The following is a 15389-nucleotide window of genomic DNA, read 5'->3' on the forward strand; positions in this document are numbered from 1 at the left end:
CAGCTGCGCACCAGGAGCGGGACTGAGGCCCAGCTGGGGCAGGCCAGTCCGAGCAGGGTGTGGAGGCCCCGCGCCACCTCTTTCCGGGGATCCACCGCCGGGTGATGTACCTACCAACACAAGAAGTCGGCCAAGAAATACAGGGATGAGGTAACAAACACACACCCAGCTCTGGAGAAAAGCCCAGGATGAGAGCACAGGAAAGCCGGACAACAGAGGCCTGGCAGAGGAGCGCCCAGCGCGGCAGAGAACAGAGCCCTCTAGGAATGGCCTCCCAGACATGAAATGTGCATACCTGAGTCTATGACTGACTTCATGGGAAATTGGCCAATAGGGATCGGAGAGTCTGGGGAAATAAGCAGTAGGTATGAAAGGACTCAGAAATGGGGAGCTGAGCTGCCATAGAAAGGTGACTCTCCATCCCCTGCCCTGTGACAGCTCTACCCTGGGCCTCACCCGACTGCCTGTGATCAGTGGCTGATTCCTCTCTCCCTCGCTGACTGAGAGACCTGGTGGAGAGGGCCCGTCTCACCTGGCTGTCACTTTCAGAGCCCGGCAGAATGCCTGCTACAAGACGACACACAACAGCCAAGGTTTCCTGCTACTTACTCGTGTACTGCTGCTAGGACTCACTAGCCCACTGCTGCTCCTGCACGTGTCGCCGGAGGGCTCGCCGTAACAGCATGATTTAAGTATGGCTCCACAACTCACTGCTCATACATTTCTAACTCCACAGAAGGAACCACACCCATTTTGTGTGTTAGCATGCCCTACCCTTAACACTGACACTGTCCATCTCTTGTAGCCATGTGACTATTAAGATATGCCTAATAACATAAATGTTAGCTTTGTCGAATGTAAAATACTGTGTTGAAAATATTTCATGCTAGAGTCCCAAATACCTGGCTGGCCTCCATGTACCAAAACATGTCTTGTTTTGACTTTGGAGGGTGGGGGAGAGCAAGGGAAACATTTTAATTGCCGGTTCAGATGGTTCAATTTAGGAGGCAGCTGCATCTGTTTGCGTTTGACTTGGCAGTTTGGGGTATATTACATTTAAAGTAAGACTCCTGTAATCTGGATGGTTAGCCTTTGCTCACGGCCCCAAACCGCTGAAGAGCACCAGGTGTCCACCATCTAACAAGGACTGGCTCCCTTGGGGGGTGGGCGCCCTTCAATGATCTGATGAAAGCCCCCGAGTCGCTCTCCAGGGAAACAGCTCAGGTGCTCACACAAGTCCCTTAAGCTTTCTGGGACTCATGAACCTAGGAGTAAATGTTTCCTCCTCAAAGCTTTTGTTCAATCACTAGCATTTGCATAAGAGCAAAGAGAGCTTCATGAACTTATTACCAAGGGGAAATCTGGGAGCCATGCTGGACATAACCTGGACTTACCAGCTCAGGGCCTGGAGATGAACTCAGAGCAGGCCTCACATGCCTCTCTCCCAGTCCTCAGCTGCACCCTTAAGGCTTTCTTCATTTATTTGTACAACATCTATATATATAAAAGGCTAAGTGTCCGTCCATCCAACCGGTAGCTATGTCATGCACTGACCACCAGGGGACAGATGCTCAATGCAGGAGCTGCCATAACACGCCCTGGCCATTTAAAGGTAAATGGCACCACAGACCTGGCGCCAACAAACCAACACGGCATCCCCCAAGTGGGACACAGACTCTGCCACCACCCCGGAGTGATACCCACCAAATCGCAGCCAATGCTGCTGAGACCCCATAGCACAAAATGCGGCCCATAGCCCAGCCCAGCACAGAAACAGTCACTGTGGGCACCAGGTGATGACATCACATAGCAACGCCTGGCTTCCTCTCCATAGCAACTAGCCTCCTTGCAGTTTCTTCAGCCCAGGAACATGGCTTGCTTTATAGCCAGGTGCAAACATTTTACACTTTAACCAAATGTCTGTGAAGTGTTTTCACGTGCCTCATCTCATTTAATCCTCACAGAAGTCCTGGAGTAGGTAGATAGGAGATTTGGTAAAATCCTATTTTCTTTTCATTAGCCAGAAAACAGAGATTTAGAAAGTTTAGAAACTTGACCCGACTGAAAAGAAGAACTGGTAGACCTTGAAAATGACTTCAGGTTTTCTCACTGTGCAGATTATAGTCAAACACTGCTGCAGTTAAATATTTTACTCTTTGTTCTCCCTGCGTGATCTACAATAATAACCTGCTTCGTGTTGATATTTACTGCTGTGTTGCTGAAAATTACCTGAAAGAGAAGTTGGAGTGCTTCATTGGACTGGAAAAAGTTTAGCTAAATCAGAAAGCTGGTCTAATTAAGCAAGTTTATTCTACATATATAAAAGGCTAAGTTGACTCGTGCATGCGCGACACATATAAAGCTCTCACTGGCACCAATCGCACACCTGTGTTTCAATCTGTCATTGTCTATCGTGAATTTGGTTGACACTTCTATTGGGTGAATAGCGATATTAAAATATTTCTTCTAATTAACTTCCTTTCAATGTGCATGAATCCATGCACCGGGACACTAGTAATTATATAATTATATCGCACCCTCTGAACTTTGCTCGCCACTTTACCAGTGAGGCGGCACTGGGCAGCTGTTTCCTTAATGACTTCTAAAGTGTGTTACTGCAATACCCCTTTGCTGAGCTTTGTAACTCCAGTCCAACCACCCTCCCGCCCCATAACCCTTCTCTGTATCAGAATCAAGTGCAAACTGCATTGATCTTGTCTATAATATCAACTTCACCGCCTTCTCTGCACAACCCACCCTGTACTCTCAACTTGACAAAAACATTCAATCCCAGAGCCCAGCCTCTCACACCTGCGCTCTTGCACAGGTGTGTCCTCTGTCTGGAAGGCACTTCCTGCTTCCCCTTGTCCACTGACCTTCTCCAGGTCCTTTTACTCAGCTGGATCCTGCAGAGATGGCCACATCTAGTCTGCAGCCAGTTTTTGTAGAGGTCCTGGATTAAGAATGATCTTGACCTTTTTAAAGGGCTAAAAAAGCCCTAACCGGTTTGGCTCAGTGGATAGAGCATCAGCCTGCGGACTCAAGGGTCCCAGATTCGATTCCGGTCAAGGACATGTACCTTGGTTGGGGGCACATCCCCAATGGGGAGTGTGCGGGAGGCAGCTGATCGATGTTTCTAACTCTCTATCCCTCTCCCTTCCTCTCTGTAAAAAATCAATAAAATATAAAAAAATAAACAAATAAAATAAAATAAAGGGCTAAAAAAAATGTGATCCACAAAGTCTAAAGGGTTTACTGTCTGGCAACGCCTGAATTTGACCAGCACTGGGGACATGCCTTCTGAGTCCTCAGAGCACCTGCTATGACATGAGCACTGTGGGCATCACAGTGCACTGTGTCCGGCTTGGTCCCCTCAGGTCTGTACCTGTTACAAGACAGGCATTCAATAGATGCTGAACAAATGAAGTAACTGAACAGAACAGCTCAAGGACAAGCTAGGGAAACACATTTAGCACAAAGGGTTGCCTTCAGTAGCAAAACACTATATAAGTCTGTTAACGCTCCAATGCCAACACTTCACATCTGTACCCACTTATCATGGTGACTGTGCACACAGCCTCAAGAACTGAGATCACGAACAGACTTGATCGGTAAGGACACTGGGATCACAGAACTAGACAGCTTGTTCAAAGTCCCATGACCAAAGGCAGAGAGCCAACCTGTGCACCTAGGTCTTCTGTCTCCTAGATGAGATGCTCGTTCTACTAAACAGACCTGCCCCTCTACACACACCAGGCGACCTAGACACCTTCAATTACTAATTCCTGAGGCTTTGGGGAAGGGACAAAATTTAATTTTTGACTCACTATTTAATTTTTATAATTTTTCACATTAATATTACTTTTTGTAAAAAAATAAATAAAATTGCCCTAACCGGTTTGGCTCAGTGGATAGAGCGTCGGCCTGCGGACTGAAGGGTCCCGGGTTCGATTCCGGTCAAGGGCATGTACCTTGGTTGCAGGCACATCCCCAGTGGGGAGTGTGCAGGAAGCAGCTGGTCGATGTTTCTCTCTCATCGGTGTTTCTAACTCTCTATCCCTCTCCCTTCCCTCTCCCTTCTTCTCTGTAAAATAATCAATAAAATATATTTTAAAATAAATAAATAAATAAAATTGAAAAGGACACCCAAAATAAGGACTATACTAAATGGCCTCAGCATAATCACAAACCAAAAATTTTTCTTTCTTTCCTTTTTTTAAAAATCAGTCCCTAAGAAAGTAAAATTAAACAGCTTAATTAACAAAGTCGGTGAAAGGAAGGCAGCTGCAGGCCCAGCGTGAGCCCTTGCCTGACAGCTGAGCTCAAACAGACTGGCAGGTGAGGCTGTCCCTTTTCTGGTCACTTTTCCGAAAGCTTCAGTGTGGGTAGAACAAGGCCATTTACACCTCAGCCTGAGCCAGGAGCCAGCACGTTTCCAGAGGAAGAAATAAAATATCAGAAACTCTATTAACTAAAAACTTAGGCTAATCTATTACTTAAGTCGATTTTGCATAACCAAGGTATAAACTACTTAAGTAGCTCAGAGCCCAGAAGTTTCTTAGACCAAGATCGTAGCCAAAATGACCTATGACATGGGTCTATTTAAGATAACATTTCAAAAAACTAGTTTCATACACAACCAATTTTGTGACTACAGTCCAATTTTAGAAATAAGTCACAACCAGGTATATCAAAAAATACACTCATTTGTAATTTATCAAACACTTTTCAGGAATCTGAATGGAAATTAAAAAGTATATCTACATAATGAACTTACTTACTGAATAGAACAATAAATGCTTTATGAACTAAATAAAAATACTTCATATCAAAATGTAGCCCTCCAATAAAGATTCCTTAAATGAAACAAAAAATGCTAATCATAAAAGAAAATATTGATAAAGAATTTTAATATTAAAAACTTTCGTTCTAAGACACGTCAAAAGGAAGACAAAGCAAACAACGGCAGACAAAGGACCCTGCCGTCCACACCCGGAAAGGAGGGCTACCGCCAGGAAGCAAAACCGAGCGATCGGGCCAAGGACCTCACAGGCCCGGCCGACACCAGAGAGGAGGTATGGCCAATAGATTAAAAGAAGCTCAACAGCATTAGTAATGAGGGAAATGCCATTTAAAGCCAAACAGATATTATTACACACTCGACAGAATGGCAAAACTGAAAAGCCAGACAAAATAAACGACTGGTAAGGACGTGGAGCCAGGAGTCACTTTCCCATATTCATGGGGGAGCAAATTGGTACAAGCACTTGGAAAGCAATTTGGCAGCAACCAGTCCCGCTGAACACTAGCCAGCCCAGAGCCAGCAATGGTGCTCCTACGGATGGGCTGGACATCTGCACGCATGTAGGCAGCAGGAAACAGATACAGCAGCGTCTGCAATAGCAAAAGGCTGGAGGCCAAATGCCCACCAATTGTAGGCAGATTACACAACAGTGACAATGAATGAACACTGACAATGTACACCCCTCAGGTGAGGCTCAGGATCAGAGCTGAGTGCAAAGAGGAAGTCGTAAAAACACATATAGTGTCACTCCCTTAGTATAAAGTTCAGCCCTGGCTGGTGTGCTCAATGGTTGGAGCATTGCCCCAAGCACTGAAGGGGTGTGGGTTCAATCCCCAGTCAAGAATATGTACCTAGGCTGCATGTTTGCTCCCCACCCCAGGTCAGGGTGTGCGCAGAAGGCAACCAATAAATGTGTCTCTCACATCGATGTTTCTTGCTCGCTCTCTCTCCACCCCCTTCCTTCCCTTCCACTCTCTCTGAAAACGCAATGGAAAAAGTCCATCCAGGTGAGGATTAACAAAACAAAACACAAGTTCCAGATTGACAAGAAGGCTAGAAACATGCCCAATAAGTGCCTGGGCCCATCCACAGCATGGAAAGCTGGCAGAGAGGGACAGCGGGGCCGCTTCCGCATGGCCCCGGTCCACATGCCCCCGCTCCTACCTGCAAACACTCTCGGACTGGAGCGCAGTGGCTACAGAGGTTCCCAGCCATCCCTAATCCACTACATTCTTAACAAGTAGCAGGGATGCCTGCGGGAATGGAGGGAGGGAGCACCCTTTCAGGTTTTCCACTCATGACATTTTCTTCCACCTGTGGTTTCGGCCCCCTTAATACGAGAGGCTAATTTGCGGTGCCGTAAACCAATCTGCACGTTCCCTCCATCTATCTTTGCCTGTGCTCTTCTTCTCCCTAGAACAGTCCCCATCTTTCCCCTCTCCCCCAGGCCAGCTCCTGCTGACCCTCCACAGAGGGTGCAGCCTTCCTGCAAGCCCGGCAGTCCCCGGCAGCTTTGCAAAGCACTTGAAACATGGCGTGGCAACTGCCTATTTACCAGACAACAACCCCCAAGGGCAGGGATTCAAGTCAACACATCATACCTACTTTCAGTCAATCTCAGTGACACTGGCAGACATTTGGAAGCTAACTGTCAGTACGCAGTGGTTTCTGCTCAGTGCACCACCTGCCCAGGCTGCGAACCCCCACGCACCTCACGGGGAGGCTTCACGCCAAGCTGATAAAGGGGCTCGATCATCTGTTCCAGCCACAGGCAGAGTGCAGAGAAAGTCAAACTGTACGCAACAAGGACACCTGTATTCGTGGTTCTTAAGGCGACCACTGCACCACAACCAGTCCCCGGGGCATGCTCAGTGTAGCCAGTGCCATCCAATAGAATCTCGGGCAGTGATGCAAATGCTGTGTCTGCAGTGTCCCAGGGAGTAGCCACATGTGGGGACCAAGCACTTGAAATGGGGCTAGTGTGACTGTGGAATAGAACTTTTAACTTAATTTCATTCTAATTTTAATAGCCACATGGGGCTAGTGGCTACTATAGGAGAGACAGCACTGGAGTAGGAATGAAAAAAGTTTCCTTGGTTCCTAACAGCAGGCTATATTATTTGAAAAAGACCATATTACCTGAAAAAAGACTTAAGAGATGGATGGAATACTTTAATCTTAAAAGCAACCAGAAACTGACAAGACAACAAGGAAATACGGAACAAAATTAAAGTGAAATCAGGAACCAGAGATAAACAAGCACAGAAACACCTTTGCCCTGAAGTCACTTGCCAATTCTGACATGTTCAACTTTCATTCCCGCAGCACGCGGGAAAGAGACAGAAATCAAAGGTTGGGTCCCCAAGTGTCTAACCCAACCTCAAGAAGCAGGGCCCCCTCGCTACCCCGCTCAGGATGAGCTACAGACCCTGAGGCCTGGACCTTCGTTTCAGGTGATCACAGACTGGTTGACACAAAATCAAATGCTCTCTGAAGGGAGCTACCTTTTACATTCCATGCCTTAAATAACTTGGGTCCATATGCCATACCATAAATAAGGATGATCTCAAAATGAATCATAGGCCTCAATGTAAAAACTAAAACTACTAATCTTCTACAGAGGGGGAAATGGGAGAAAATCCTTGTGACCAAAATTAGGCAAAGACTTCTTAAATATGACACCAAAAAAGCACAATCCATAAAACAAGTTGATAAATGGGACATCATCAAAATGTAACTTCTGCCCTTCAGGAAACTGTTAAGAACATGAAAAAACAAGCCACAGCATAGGACAAAAGCATTGCTCATATCTGATAAAGGACTTGTAACAGAATATATAAAGAATGCACCACTAAGGCAAAAAAAATTTTTAATGGGCAAAATATTTGAACACCAAAGATGTTAGAGATGACAAGCATATGAAAAGATACTCAACATTATCAGGCATTTGGGGGATGTAAATTACAACCGCAGTGAAATACCATTAGACACTGTCACAATGGCTAAAACTGAAAAGACTAACCACACCACGCGTTAATGAAACTGATCCTTCTCCCTACTATGCACCAAAACAATTCAAGAGAATTACAAAGTTAAAGGAGGGAGGCAAAACCATGGAGCATTTAGAATATAACAGAGGAATTACTTGATGACATCAGGGTAGGGAAAGACACGAAAAGCACCAACCATAAAGGGGAAGACTGATAGGACTTAAGGACTTCTAGTCATCGAAAAACACACAAAACAAGCCCTGGCTGGTTTGGCTCAGTGGATAGAGCACAAGCCCTCGGACTGAAGGGTCCCGGGGTTGATGCCTGTCACGGGTACATGCGAGAGGCAACCAATTAATGTGTCTCTCTCACATCCATGTTTCTCTCTCCCCCTCCCTTCCACTCTCTCTAAAAACCATGCAAAAATATCCTCAGGTGAGGATTAACAACAACAAAAACAAACAAACAGAAACGTTGAGTCAGTGAAACTGCATATGACAAAGTGGGAAGACACAGCGGCAAAATATATAACTAACAAAAGACTTCTGAATAAATAAGTCCACAACCAATTTTTAAATAGAAAAATATGGGCGCTTCGTCAAACAGTGAATGGCTAGTAAATGTACAAAAAGATATGCAACCTCATTCTAACCAGGAACAGGCTATTTAAAACCACAAAGTGGTAATACTACAGAAACCACCAGCCGGTGGGGAGGAAAGGTGAGGAGCCCAGGGAGGGCTGCGGGAGGAAGCAGCAGAGCAGCGGGGCGCGGCCCGCGTCAGTGAGGGGCACCAGGAGAATCGGGGGCGGCCTTCTCTCAGCAGCTCCTCCGGGCCAGGCACCTGAAGCACATTTCATGGGTCACGGCCTGTACTGACTGAACTCTAACTTCAATTTCATTTGACCAATTTTAAGGAGAAAGACACTGTCCCAGCAGCTCTTTCCCACCAGCTCATTTCTCTCTTTCGCCTTCACAGAGCTGTGCAGTCGACTGAAAGTTTGGTCATGGGGTGTGGGGGCAGAGAGGCGGGGGTGGGAGGTTCATGTGGAAACGTCCTTCTCACGGTGTCGGGGTTGCACTCAATTCCACCTGCCTGTCCCTAACTCTCCTCTGTGTGACACGTTCACATGGTAAAGATCCCCTCCTCCCCACAAAGCCCCACAACCAAGTGATCTACTCCAGGCTTCGTAGCTGGCTCCCTCCAGGACCTCCAATCAACCCGCGCACTGACCACCCACCTCTGCTAGTAGAACGAGGAAGCTGTGGGGACCCACGATCTAGGAAGGATAAGATAAAGTCCTTGTCCCTGAGCTCACACCATTCTGTCTGCCAAGTACACCTAATTCTGCATCTGGGATAGGCACATCACCAATCCCAACTTTGTACCGTGAAACTTTTATTTAGCCTGTTTCTTAGGAAAAAAGGAAAGAACAAAAGGCTAAACAAAATGTATTAAAGTTAGATATCAATCTAAGGCTAGGCAGAGAATCAATTCACACAACACTTCCATTAGTCGCACCAAGACTTGGCCATCGCCCTGACTCTAGCAGAAGCTAGCCAATTTTCAGCACCAAAACACAACCACCAGGGAACACGTGCCAAGACACTCACACATGCACACTCTCCTGCCATTAACCAAAAGCCGAAAGTCCAGGAGCCACATAAACTATTTCAATGTAAAACCGTTCGTGTAAAATTGTTCATTTTGGAATCGGGATTCAAAGTTCTCCCCTGGAATCCAGTCCGATGTGGTCTTTAAATGAGAGTCTTCACAGCAGCAGCCTCTGACGCAGTTCTCCCTCCAACAGTCAGCGTCTGATCAGACGCTGGGCATGCAATAGCCTGTAAACCAGTTTCTGACCTCGTGGCGCTTAAACTCTGACGGGAAGATACACAATCCACTAACAATATGTCATGTAAAATCGTGGAAGTCTCCAGTGCAGCAAAGACAAGAGCATGTTGCCTTGGTCATGAGTAGACACAACAAGCACCCCAAGTTCACAGCAGAATCCAAGCCACCAGCTGGCAGGACCTTTAGGCTAGACTGTAACGTGAAGCAGGAGGAGATGCTGGGCACAGACAGCCCGCAGGCATGACTTTGTAGGTTCTTCTAAGCCTTGGTTTTGGTCCATTGACGCCAAATAAAGTAGAGAGTGTGTCAACCGGTAAAAACAGGATGGAAATTCTAAGTTGGTGAAAATGAGCAGTCATTTGAGACATTTTTAGAGCAGCAACGTGTTACAGATGAGAAATACCAGGAGCACTACACAGAGCTTATTTGTGTGATACTTGCAGTTGCTTTTGCCTTCTGTTACTCCTTGCTTCCCACAAAACTGCATTCATAACACGAACCCCCAAAAGTCACCCATGACAAAACTCCGTAAATACAGAAGTTACTAAGGTACATCCACTGACAAATAAGTGTCAGTCACTGCACAAGGCACTACCCATTTTTATTGAACTGATTCTAATTTAGAACAATTACACAATTTTGTATTTCATTACAATGTTTACCAACACTAGGCTAGCCACATCAGAACTTCAAGTTCTGAAAGTATCAGATTCAAACAGAAAACACAAGTCTCAGCCCTCCCAGACCCGGTCATTCTCCTGCACACTGACTCCTCCTTCAGAAGGCTGGGTGTTCAGAGGCTGCTCCTTCTCCAGGTAGGAGCGGGCTCTGGTCAGTCCCTCAGGCTGGCCAAGGAGGACCCACCATTTGGGGCGAAAGACGGAGGGTGAGCTACTCTAGCCCCAAACTCGCGGTGTTTCATCTACAAAATGAGGATGTGAACAGCTCAACAGCTCTGGTGCTTGTGAGGAGTCAAGGAGAGGAAGCATCACAGCACTCGGCTCAGGCCTGCCCGCGGGGCTTAGCCCACGTAACCTCCAGTGCCGGGCCTCTCCCAGATCCAGCCACCTGTGCAAAGCAGTGACGCCCACCGGCAGCCTGCGTCCCACACAGTGATGGCGCATGTCTTCCCCTAGCATTGGGTAATATTCACATGGACTAACTTGGGTCATTTTTCAGGTTCTGAAAACGAGTTTACAGTAAATGGCAATGCACACGAAGTTTGGGTAGAATTATTTTAATTAAATACAAAGTCTGTAAGGAAACACCTTCATGTTCTTAAAACCAGGTAAAGGTTGTGGTGGTGCCTCCAGGATTTCCCTCTGAGGCTTCCAGCTGCCACGTGGGCAAAAACATCGATTTCCTACTTCTGTCTATAAACCATGTCAATAGTGTCTATACAAATCAGACTGTAATTAACAGCATTTGCTAAAAATTCATTTAAACTGAAAGTTGAACTATATATGCTTATCTCGATTTATTTTCATCAGAGAGCCTAGTAAAAAGTAATCCAATTATAGGCAGGAACAGAGGGGGCTCCTCTGCTGTTTTATAATCAGAAACACAAAACAATGGTGGAGAGAAAGAGCAATAAAGAGTTCAAAAAGCCCTAGCCAGTGTGCTCAGTGGTTAGAGCAGCCGTGGGCAAACTACGGCCCGCGGGCCGGATCCAGCCAGTTTGAAATGAATAAAACTAAAAAAAAAAGACCGTACCCTTTTATGTAATGATGTTTACTTTGAATTTATATTAGTTCACACAAACACTCCATCCATGCTTTTGTTCCAGCCCTCCGGTCCAGTTGAAGAACCCATTGTGGCCCTCGAGTCAAAAAGTTTGCCCACCCCTGGGTTAGAGTGTCAACCTATGAACCAGAAGGTCTCATGCCCCAGTTGTGGGCTCCATCCCCAATAGGGTGTGTGCAGGAGGCAGCTGATCAATGATTCTCTCTCATTATTGATGTTTCTATCCCTCTCCCTTCCTCTCTCTGAAATCAATAAAAACATTTTTTTTAAATATAGCTCTGGCAGTGTGACTCAGTGGTTAGAGCGCTGGCCAGAGCACAAAGGTCTCGCTTTGATTCCTGGAAGAGCATGTACCAGGGTGTGTGTGGGAAGCCACCAACAGATACATGCCTCTCTCACATCGAAGTTTCTCTCTTTCTCTGTCTCCCTTCCTCCTTCCCACTCTTTCTAAAAGTCAGTGGAAAAAAATATCCTCAGGCAAATAAAAAAAGAGAGAGTTCAAATACTGTTTACAGAAGAGAAGTAAAAAATGACTCTCAGTGTAACTGGGAGAGGGTGAAACCCAAGTGCACCCAGAGCTCAGCGCAACTGCTCTCCAGCCTCTTAAATGGCACCTTCTAAGGACTGACAAGCAACTTGGAGTGTGAATGCTTATTTGCATCCAGACTTCCTGGACTTTATTACTATTGACTCAAGGTCACTTACTTTGCCCAAATTTTTAATTGGGGTTTTAAGTAATTAATACAGGCATCAGTAAAAAGTCTCAAAGACCTTCACAGCAATTTTTTTGCTAATTATTTAGGTTTGTTTTTTTTAAGGGGAAACAGTAATGACAATATGTTCTTTTTTTAAAAAAAATATATTTTTATTGATTTTTTACAGAAAGGAAGGGAGAGAGATAGAGAGTCAGAAACATCGATGAGAGAGAAACATCGATCAGCCGCCTCCTGCACATCTCCTACTGGGGATGTGCCCACAACCCAGGTACATGCCCCCGACCAGAATCGAACCTGGGACCCTTCAGTCCACAAGCCGACGCTCTATCCACTGAGCCAAACCGGTTTTGGCGACAATATGTTCTTAAAACAAGCTTTAAGATAACGTACTACAGAAATAAGCTTTTATCATTTTTAACAAAAAAACTAATTTCACAAATATAACAAGAACAGAACTTTCAATGCTATTGAAATTTAAAACAAGATTTATTCTAGCTGAAACTGTCTTAACTGCAAGTATTTAATTTCAAAAGTTAAAGATTTACATAATATATTAACACTTTGAATCTAATCTTTTGTTTCCCTAGTGACAATTTTTAATTATTTTCTCAAAACCAACAAATTTTAAAATATAGGGAAAAAAGGTTTCCATAGTATTTTATAGAATTTAATAGAGATAGGAACTAAGATCCTATTTCTCTTATCCAAATAACATCCAAAGAAAGGATAGTAATTTTCAAAATTATTTTTACCATGTTACAGTGTATGTACATACACACACACACCACATATATAAATTAGTATAATCATTTCTTCTGGGGAAGCTAATCATCTTTTTTAAAGGAACTAACTTTAAGAACACAATTTTGTTATTTAAACAATTTCTCCAACTTCCTAACAAGAAAATTATCTGACTAGTTTGGAGAATTGGGACATTGCATTCTGTGCTTTCCAACACTGGGCATGGCGTGCTTGTGCAGAAGCAATCGGTTAAAAACATCCCGATCCTCGGGCTGGGAGAACCCCTCCCACAGCCTGCCTCCCGCCCGCATCCGCCTCGGGGTGGCCCGCATCCGCCCCGGGGTGCCCCCGCGGTGCCCGCCTCGGAAGAGGCTCCAGTCCCACCTGCTCTGGGGCCCAGCACTTGCCTCCAGCCCCGGCCCAGACCACCGCGCAGGGCTGGGACGCAGTGTCTCCCGCGCCCAGGACTCGTGCTGCTGCCCATGCCCCTCGCTCGGTGCCTGGGCGCCCCGCGGTCCGTGGGGCTGGCAGGGAACATGGCTTCTTCCCGCCGCTCCCGGTGCCGCGACTGGGCGAGAGGCCTGGGACGCGGGGAGGTGCCCTCGGGGAGGCCTGTCACATCCGACCTCGCCCACCCCGTGGCGCTGGGTGCACAGGTGCCCACGAGGGTGAGCAGCGGTCTGGGCGGGTCTCCCCCGAGGGCAGCGCAGACCCGAGCAGCCTGCTCCCAGCCGCCCTGACGCACCAGCTTCCTCCACGAGCTCCGCGGTCTGACTTCACGGGACGGGACGGGCCTGAAAACGCGGCCCGCGCGCCACGGACCCACCGCACCGGGGCCGCACCTCCAGCACCGCGCGGGGCGCGCGCCGCCGTCTCCCGGGCTCGCCTCCCCGCGCGGTCACTTCCGAGAGGAGAGGCGTCCTCGCTGCCCGTCTCACACGGGGCGAGGCCCTGCGCCCCGGTCCGGGGGAGCGGCCCCTGCCCAGGAACGGGCGTGCGCACCCGCGAGCAGAAACGCCGAGGAGGCCCCTCCACCCGGCAGAGGCCCCGGCGCGTACGGCCCGGCCCGGCCCGGCCCGGCCCCGGCAGCGTCGCCGCTCTCCGCGCCCACTGCCCAGCCCAGTGCAGGCCGCCGCCGCCAGGCCGGGCAGCGGGAACGGCTCCGAAAGAGAAGCAGACCGAGCGCGCGAAGCTAAAACCCTGCGAACCCCAAACTCACACCCACACCCTCCCCACGAAGACCGGAGCGGGGAGGGAGCGGGAGGCGCGGGCCCGAGAGGGGACGCTCGGGCGGCAGGGACCCGCCGGGCTGCCCGGCCGTCGCCTGGGGTCGCGGGGCCACGGGGAGCCTGAGCGCCGGCAGCAGGGATGGCGCCCGCCCGGCCCGGGCCCAGGCCACCCGCCCGCAGCCCCGCTCCGACCCGCACCCGTTCACCCCGTGGGCGCCGGTCTCAGGAGAGGCCCCGAGGGCGAGGCTCCGTCCCGGGTCCCCGGCGGCCCCCGGCGCTCCCGCTTCCTCCTCCTTCCTCCCCTTTTGTGAGCGCCCGGCCCGCTCGGCGGCGGCCCCCGCGTCCCCGGCCTCAGCCTCCCCTGAGCCCCGCGTCCCCACCGCCCCGGCCTCCCCCGGCCCCCGGCCTCCTCACGTCCCCGGCCTCCCATGTCCCCAGGCCCCGGGCGCGCGGGCAGGCAGCGCGGGAGGAGCCGGCCTCCGTCGCATCCGCCTCCGGTACTGATCTGTCCGGCCCCGCTCGGCCCTCCACCCTCGGGCCGCGGCCCTGCCAACCACCAGCCCCGGGAGTGGCCCGCCCGCGCCCCGGCCCGGCCCCGCACTCACTCGGACCGCGCTCGGCGCGGGGAGGCGAAGACCGACGACAACGGGGCGGCGCCGCGGGCGGACTGGCCGCGCTCCCTCCCACGCCTCACGCCGCGGGCGCTCAGCGGTCCCGGCCCGGCGGCGGCGGCGGCGGCGGCGGCGGGCTCGCGCCCTCGGGGCCGTGCTGCGCGTGCGCGGCAGCTGGCGGAGGCGCGCGCTCCCCGCTCCGCTACGCGTGTCCGCGTCCCGCGCTTCCGCCTCCTGCAGGACCGGGCCTGCGCGCCGCGGGACGCGCATGCGCAGGGCGCCGCCGGCTCCGCTCCGAGGTCGCGCGGGGGACGCCGGGCCGGGGCTTGGAGGGCCCGGGGCCGGTGGGCGGGGCTGCGGCCGGGGAAGCCCTGCCCGGGGCGGGAGGGGCGCCGGCCTGCCGGACCTCCGGGGCCGCCGTGGGGGACACTTCCCCGTCCCCAAACCGCAAACGCGGCGGCTCTGGACGCCCTGGTCGGCGACCCAGCAGTCCCGCCCCAGAGTCGGAACCGCCCGCGTCGGGGTCGCTGTGGGCCGGGTCCGTGACCTGTCCAGGCTTCCCGCCCACCTTAAGGAGTTCGGTGCCCGGGCCCCTTTGCAGATGGGGAAGCCGAGGCTCGGGCTGTGTCAGCGGCGTCGCGGCTGGTGCTGGCCTCGCTGAGACTGGGTCTTGGGAAATGGTCTGCAGGGGCCGTGTGAGT

The 15389-nt window shown here is 50.0% G+C and overlaps 1 protein-coding gene across 18 annotated transcripts in view; it reads right to left on the bottom strand.

Moving 5' to 3' along the window:
* PTK2 (protein tyrosine kinase 2) overlaps nucleotides 1-14822 on the bottom strand; it is a 116458-nt gene extending 101636 nt beyond the window's left edge. For 17 of the 18 annotated variants that reach the window (XR_009449614.1, XR_009449616.1, XR_009449615.1 and 14 more), the window contains exon 1: nucleotides 14683-14822. The gene's annotated coding sequence lies outside the window, so the exon portion shown is untranslated. The remainder of the gene's footprint in view (nucleotides 1-14682) is intronic. The other variant, XM_059672388.1, reaches the window with a different exon arrangement.
* Between the last annotated feature and the right edge of the window lie 567 nt (nucleotides 14823-15389).

This window comes from Myotis daubentonii, chromosome 17, assembly GCF_963259705.1.
Source record: "Myotis daubentonii chromosome 17, mMyoDau2.1, whole genome shotgun sequence".
Taxonomy (NCBI): domain Eukaryota; kingdom Metazoa; phylum Chordata; class Mammalia; order Chiroptera; family Vespertilionidae; genus Myotis; species Myotis daubentonii.